The sequence below is a fragment of the Equus asinus genome, chromosome 8 (assembly GCF_041296235.1).
Source record: "Equus asinus isolate D_3611 breed Donkey chromosome 8, EquAss-T2T_v2, whole genome shotgun sequence".
In the NCBI taxonomy this organism is placed as follows: domain Eukaryota; kingdom Metazoa; phylum Chordata; class Mammalia; order Perissodactyla; family Equidae; genus Equus; species Equus asinus.
Genome location: NC_091797.1, coordinates 96,670,492 through 96,677,664, shown reverse-complemented (window position 1 = coordinate 96,677,664; position 7,173 = coordinate 96,670,492). Strand labels below are relative to the sequence as shown.

Below are 7,173 nucleotides of genomic sequence, written 5' to 3'. Positions count from 1 at the left end.
TCGCTGTGTCTCTGGGGCTTGTTTCCACATGACAGCCCCCCAGATTCTGAGGGTCATTCAAATCCACACCCTCTCTCTGCTGGGGTTCCAGGGATTCATCTCTACTTCTCACCACCATCCAAGCCACAGACTCTAACCCCGGACTCTGTCCTTCTGCACTCAGTCTCTGGTCTTTGCCCCTCGGGCCTCCTGGGCTCTGAAGCTGTGGCCTCTGACTTTCTCCACGATCACCTGTGGTCCCATGGCATTGCTCTTTTGCATTCCAAGCAGCTTTCTTCCTGAGAGTCCTGGAAAATTCATAAAATTGCCTTTGAGATCCTGGAGCCTCCACATTGGGTGAGGCACTTCAGACCAACAACATGTTAGAGGAACTCAACATGTGATGAGGCACACTGGGTGCCCCCTGTTGTCACAGTCTCTGTGACAATAGCCATCCAGTGACAAGGGGCTCTGTGATCTTGCTGCTGTTCACTACTTTAATTCCCAAACCTACCATAGTCTACCCATGATGGGTCCTGAGCATCAATGTGAGAGCGCCCAGCTCCGTCATTCTCACTCGAGTTTCATCATTTGTGCATTGGGGCTTGTGATGGGGGGCAGAGAATCACACACATGTGTGTGAAGCATCTTCAGAGAGCCTGGTGCAGGGTGGGTGCTCACATCCTCTGCTCAGCTCATGGCTGCTGGGAGCCTGCTGTGTGGGCTGCTTCTCCAGGCTCCAGCAGGGTCCCAGCTCCCAGCAGGGAACCAGGGCAGGGGCCACAGGCCAGAGGGAAGGAAAGAGGCAGAGGCCCAACAGGTCATGGCTGCAGGAGTGAGCAGGGCCTTCCCACTGCACCTTGCCCACCTTTGCTCCCCATGGAAGGAGCCAAGGCCAGAGGAGGCCACAGGAGATGCTGAAACTTGAGGCCAGACTTTGGTCTGAGGAGTCAGAGAGAAGTGGGACTGTCTCCAGGACAAAGTGGCCAAGAGCAGTGCTGAGGCCTAGAGTTCGGGTCCAGCAGGAAAACGAGGAAGAGGGAACATGGAGAGGGAGCTGGTTGCTTTCCAGAACAGCTGCTGTCATGGTGAGACGGACAGGGTGCCAGCTGGGGAAGAACAAGTGGGAGCACCTGCTGAGCTCTGAGGGCCAGGGAACAACAGCTAATGTCCACTGGCGGTGGGGTCACTCTCGGCGTGTTTGCTGAGTGATCTCCTGAACACTGGGGGCCTCCAATGAAGCAAGGTCGTTATCTGGCTTTTACTCGTTGACCTGCCCAGGGTCCACAGTATGTTTGTGGGGCTGGAATGTGACACTTGACCCAGTGATGCACCAGCACCTACAACTGGGACCCTGGGGAATTGTGTGTGCAAGGCAGCACAATGCTCATATCTTTCTCTTGCAGCAACAACTGGATCTCTGTGGTGGGAGCCCTGAGCCTGGGCCTGGGCCTCCGGGTCAACAAGACACTGAGGCTTCCTGTTGGGAGTGCTGGCCTGATGGAGGAGGCCCCAGCACAGACCTGCCTGTGCCTGTCCACACAGATCCCTCCTCTGTCACATCTTCGCAACCCAGTGGCAGCTGGGTGCACAGGTTCCAGAGCCCAAATGAGGAGGTGGCCTCCTAGATTGTTCTTGTGACCACTTCTTCCCTTTGCCATCACTCACCCACCTCTGGCCTGGCCCAGGCACTTCCGCAGATTCCTCCCCTCCATCCTTCCCTCCCAGCTGTCCTTCCTCCTCCTCAGCCCACTGGAGAGCTGCTCTGCTATGATGGCCAGGGCACGCTCGCTTCCCCTTCATCTTCTCCCCTGCTCTTCCTCTGGCCTTGCTGGAACCCAGGCTCAGACCGACCTGAGGCTTTGTGTGCACAGCAGGGTTCCTTCCTCCAGGGTTGCCAGTGGAGAGGGAGGGGATGACCAGGGCTGAGAGCAGGAGACAGAGAAGGGAGGGTGCAATGGAGGGTGGAGCAGGTCCACAGGGACCACTGTGCCAACAGCATGTGCACAAAGGACAGTAGCACCAGCTCCAGGGGATCCAGCCCTGACTGGCCCTCAGCTCACTCATCTGGCAGAGGCGCCCCATGCAGCACCCCTTCCCCAGCCTGTGGCTCACCCCTCTCCTGCCCTTCGCTGGAACCCAGACCTCTCTCTTAAGCTGTGAGGACCCATTTCCAACCACCTGCTGGACGGTTCCCCAGATGGCCCTTAGGGACATGGGATTCTGAGAGTCTGACCTGGACACATCATCTCCCTCTAAGGGCTGCCTCCTTCCCATCAGAAGCTGGGCCCAGCACTTGTCCCCCTGTTTCCCACATCTCCCTCCTCCATCTCACCTCCTACAGAGAGCTCAGGCTGCCTGCTCCTCCTTCTCACTCCCCTCCTCCAGGCCTGTGCTCCTGCTACTTCCTCCTCTCTGGCACTTCCTGCCCACCTGCTCCCAAGTGATCTTTCTACCCCAGAAATGTGCCCCTGTCCCTCCTGCTTTAAACCTGTCAGCAGCCCCCCTCTGGATGAATCCAGGCTTCTCAGTGTGTCATTCGCAGCACGCCCTCAGTATCTGGGGTCTGCCAGCCCCCCTCTTCCCTCCAGCTCTGAAATCCATCCTCTCACTCCAAGCTGCCTGGAGTCTCTGTGCACACGGGGCGGTTTCTCCCTCTGTGTTGCTCCTGCTGCTCTTCTTGCTGAAATGCCCAGCTCCGCCCACCTCACCTGCAGAGCTCAGCTCAGGGGCTCTATCCCCATCTGACCTTTACCCCCAGGAGAGCTGGTGCACACTCTCTCCTTGCACGCATCACTCTGCATTTTTATGAGGTTCCTTTTCCTCTACTCCCCCAGTGGGTGATCCCTTTACGGGCAGGAGTGTGTCTTGTGTGTCTGTGTCTTTGCCCCCTGCACAGAGCCGGACACTAGGTGGGCCTCAGCCAGCATCCACTCCTTTCCTCTCTCCTGGCCCTGCAGCCTCACCCGAGGCATTCTGTCCCATGGAGACATTTCTGAGCAGAGGCGGTGGGGCCGTCCTTGGCCCTGTCAGCAGAGATGAGGAGTCTCTGCTTCCCTCTCACACTGCTCTCTCGGCCTCCCTGGGCTCAGCTGCTCTCAGTGTCGTGCATGTGTTTGTTAGGTGTCTGCTTTGGTGTTCTCCAGTCTGTGCAGGGGGATCCAGTGTCTGCCCCGGAACTGCTGGATTATCTGTAAGAGCTTTTCCTAAACCCCACCTCGGTCCTCCCATTAGCCCTGTGAGGCGTCATTTAAGGGAGAGAGTGGGGATTGGACACCTAGAGTGTCCTGCCCAGATGCGTGGCGCCGCCGAGTCCACGCTCCAGCCCAGGCCTCAATGTGGGTCCTGACGCCCCTCCGGCTCCACTCCTGCTCCTGACTGGGGTGCCGCCCTGGCCTCACCTCGGACTCCTGCCTGGGCTCTTCACTAGCTGAGAGAGAATAGCTGGCTCAGGTGCACGATGCTCCCTGTTCACTGATGTTTGGATTTGCAGGTCCAGCACTCGCAGGGCGGCCCCTCCCCCACCCGCACTGCCTGCCGGGGGATCGTGGTCCTGGAAGAGTCACTGTGCGGCTGTGAGGGAGATCAGGACCCCTTTCACTCAACTTCGCCTTTTTAATGTAGAAAAAATGTCATTCTTTCCCAAGGCAGTTAAAGACTAAGGAGAGAACCCCAAATACGAATTATTAAAAGAAAGTCAAGTCCCAAATCACTGCTTATTCCAACGCTGATTCACTTCAGTCCAGACCTGAGTCAAAGCCTCTCCAGAGACCTGTCTTCACAGCTCCAACCCTCAGGCTCGGGACACCTGGTGTTGAACGTCGTCGTTCCCTTCTCCCTTCTCCCTGCCTCGTCTCTACGGCTCCACAGACAGAGATGAGCTTGCCTTGACCACATCCCTCTGCTCCGAGAAGGCTGCTCAGCACTGGACTCCATCATTCTAACACAAACAGAATACGTGAAATTGTCCTGCAACAGTACATGCTTGTTCAATATGATGTACGGTTACTGTCAGAAGCGTTAGTATAATGGAAATCCCATAGGGTTTAGAATCAGACAGGCCTGGGACCAAATGCTGATCCATCAATGCATAAGCCCACGGTTCCCCATAGTAATCACACACAAAGGTGTACCCAAAAGGGGGCACATAGTATGCAGTGCCTTCTACTTCTGTAGCAGTGTCAGTGGTCAGGGAGCCTTGGTAAGGTCCTTTCCATGGAGCTCTAGGGCTGTCCTCTAATGATGCTTCCAGAATACCCAGTCACCAGGCTCGAGACTGTGACCAACAGGATCCTTTATATTGGGATCCAGGAAAGCGTCTTTAACCTGTTGTTGATGGGCGGGGGATAAGACAGTAGAGACTCACAGGAGCTGGTCACACTCACATAAGACAACAGGGGAGCAGCAGAAGGTTGTGGACCAACAGACACTGATCTGCTGGTGACTGTCCCATGTGGAGTTAGTCCATGTTCTCCAAAGAGGGCACTGCCAACAGTCAGCAAGGCTGAAGGCAATACCTTAGGCCAGGGGAGTCCAGTCCACAGTGTGTAACAAACCTCAAAATAATTAACAGGACCAGAATCTAATGTCTACAAAGGTGAAAACAGAATTTTTCTCTCTACAATTGCCCTCATTTTCCACCAAAAATAATCACAATAAAACTAATTTGTTTATATTAAAAATTTGTCCTGATTAATTAAAAAGTGAAAATAAGAATATTCACTGAGAGTTTCTGAATTCTGGATGGATCAGGTAATAAGAGAAAGTCAATGTTTCATCTTTGTTCACAAAGGTATGTCTTCCAAAGTGGCTTAAGAGAAAAAATTTCTTTTAATTTTGGGGAAAAAGCCTAGGGCATCTTTTTCAGCTCATGTAGTCTCACGTAACTTACTATTTCTTCTGCTTGAATCCAGTTTTTCACTCGTTTTATTGACTTTGCCTGATGATTGAGGGTGACAGGGACAGTGAGAATCCCAAGAAGTTTGCTGAGTTTTCTTTAAGGTTTGTATGATTTTCTCAGTGAAGTGGGTGCCTCGATAACTGGGGAATGTGGAAGGTACAACCCAAGTGGGAAGCTCATGTTCTATCAGTTTCTCTGCAATTGTGAGGGCGTCAGCTTTGTGGCAAGGGAAAGGCTTTAACCCATCCAGGAAACACAGACAGCAACAAGAACATATTGATGAGCCATAGGAAGTGGCAACTGAATGACGTCCAGCTGCAGGTGCTCAAAGGACCCAGAGGGAGGAGTTCTGAGGCCTCTGGGACAGAATAGCTGTTCTTAATGCACTGTGGTGGGGGAACAAATGTAAAAATTTTAAAATGGAGCTTGCTAGGGAGCCAGGAAGAACCAAGCAGCCGTCTTGGGTTTCCCAGAGCCCCTACTGCTTGTTGAATTTACAGCCATTGTTCACCCTCCTTAATTTCTCTGAGTCAGGAGCAGACTGTTGCTGTGTTACAAGGACATCGGGATGGCAAACGTCTGGCAGTGAGAGGCCAATTTTCTTTCTTGCAAGAGAAGCAGAATGGACTTCATCCACGTGTGTCATGACCTTTATAGACTCTGTTGTTGCTGCCTTTGCAAGAAAGTCAGCTACGGCGCTTTCCTGATATTTACTGTGAGCCTCAATTTTCATGACACACATTTTATTCCAGGACACATTAGACTCCCAGGAAGTACATAATTCCTGGAACTCTTATAACCTATACTTATAAAGACATAACATAAAGAAGCCTAATTGTTATTCCTTATTTGACAATGTTTCCTGTGTAATTTAACATATCAAATAAGCCTAATTAGTTTACTATCTCTCAGGTCAGAAAGAGTTTATAGAGAATTTGATTTAGGGGAAGTTTGTCAAAAATTATCACAAAATTTTAAAACATTTGATCAAAAAGGATCACATTTTTATGAAACAACACTTAATTATCTATTTAACTAAAGTGACAAAGAGATTTTAAAGGCCCGTACAGAAAGTACATGGTTCTGAGCAAAACCCAGCTGTTCTATGTAACAGAATGATATCGAACCTGAAGTGAGTTTGCTCACCTGTTGCACACAGCAAGCCAATCTCTGACACTGAGTATGGTGGAAGAAAGTAGGAATGTTATTATTGCACAGTGCTGAGCAAGGAGAGAGGGCAGCTAACGCTAAAATCCCAAACTCCCCAAAAAGCTAACAGGAAGGGTTTTTATTTGGGGTTTTGGGTAGAGGAGGGGGAGCATATGGCCTTGCTGGTTGGAGCTTTCCCACCAGCCTGTCTTTAGCCTTGAGATGACTTGCAGAGAGGAGGGAGCCCGTGACCTTGCTGGTCAGCAGCTTTCCCACTAGCCTGTATCTCTTTGTGGGGAGGAGATAGTGAATCCAGGTGCTTGTCCTTGGCAGTGTCTATCTCCATGGAGGATAGTGGATTCTGGAGCGAGGAAGCCAAGGAGTAAGCATGGAGTGAGTGTTTTGGTTTTAACCCCATATATGCTGGGTTTAATATAGGGAAACTGATATCAGGGTCAGTATCAATTCCCCCCTATTTTATGTCCATTTCTCAATCTTGAGGGATTTGGGGCAGCAACCAATCTAGCCACTTCCTGCTGAAATGGGGTGTAGGGTGTTTCATCTCATTGAACCAGTCTTTTAAAAAGGCAGTGATGCTGGTGGGCTCCTGAAGTTAGGCCTGTATTGTGTAAATAAGTAACCAGGTATTTAACAAGAAATTTTTCTAGAGAAACAAAAAGAGAAAAACAAGGTTAATGGTTGGAGCAAATTATAAACCAGTTTCTGAGCCCAGGGGGAAGCCAATCAAGATTCCTAGAAGTCAGGGTCAAAGCATCTTTTGCATTTTGAACTGTCTCTGATGGTGTCATCAGGCACTCAGGCAACTTCTTGAGTGGCTTACACAACAGTAGACATGAATCTCTCTTAAGTTTATATTAGGTCCTCCAGCTCCAGTTTGCAAGGCTTTAGGAAAAAGGGCAGATTTAGTTTTCAATGACTCCAAATGAAAATTATGGGGAAAATAAAAACCCTGAAAATGTTAATTTGGAGGCTTGTAGCCAGGTATTTCAGGAGATGAGAAGAATTCAGGATCTAGTCCAGTTAACAGATGTAACAAAAATCTTAAAGACAATTGACAGAACCAAAATCCAATATCCACAAATGTGTATTATGGTTTCTATTGAAACACAATCTTTCTCTCTAAA

The 7,173-nt window shown here is 50.4% G+C and overlaps 1 long non-coding RNA gene across 5 annotated transcripts in view; it reads right to left on the bottom strand.

The window, feature by feature from the left end:
- Positions 1-3,574: 3,574 nt before the first annotated feature.
- The window catches only part of LOC139045952 (uncharacterized), a 305,429-nt gene continuing 301,830 nt past the window's right edge, over positions 3,575-7,173 (bottom strand). For all 5 annotated transcript variants that reach the window (XR_011505479.1, XR_011505483.1, XR_011505480.1 and 2 more), the window contains one exon: positions 3,575-6,931. This is a non-coding gene — a long non-coding RNA (uncharacterized lncRNA). The remainder of the gene's footprint in view (positions 6,932-7,173) is intronic.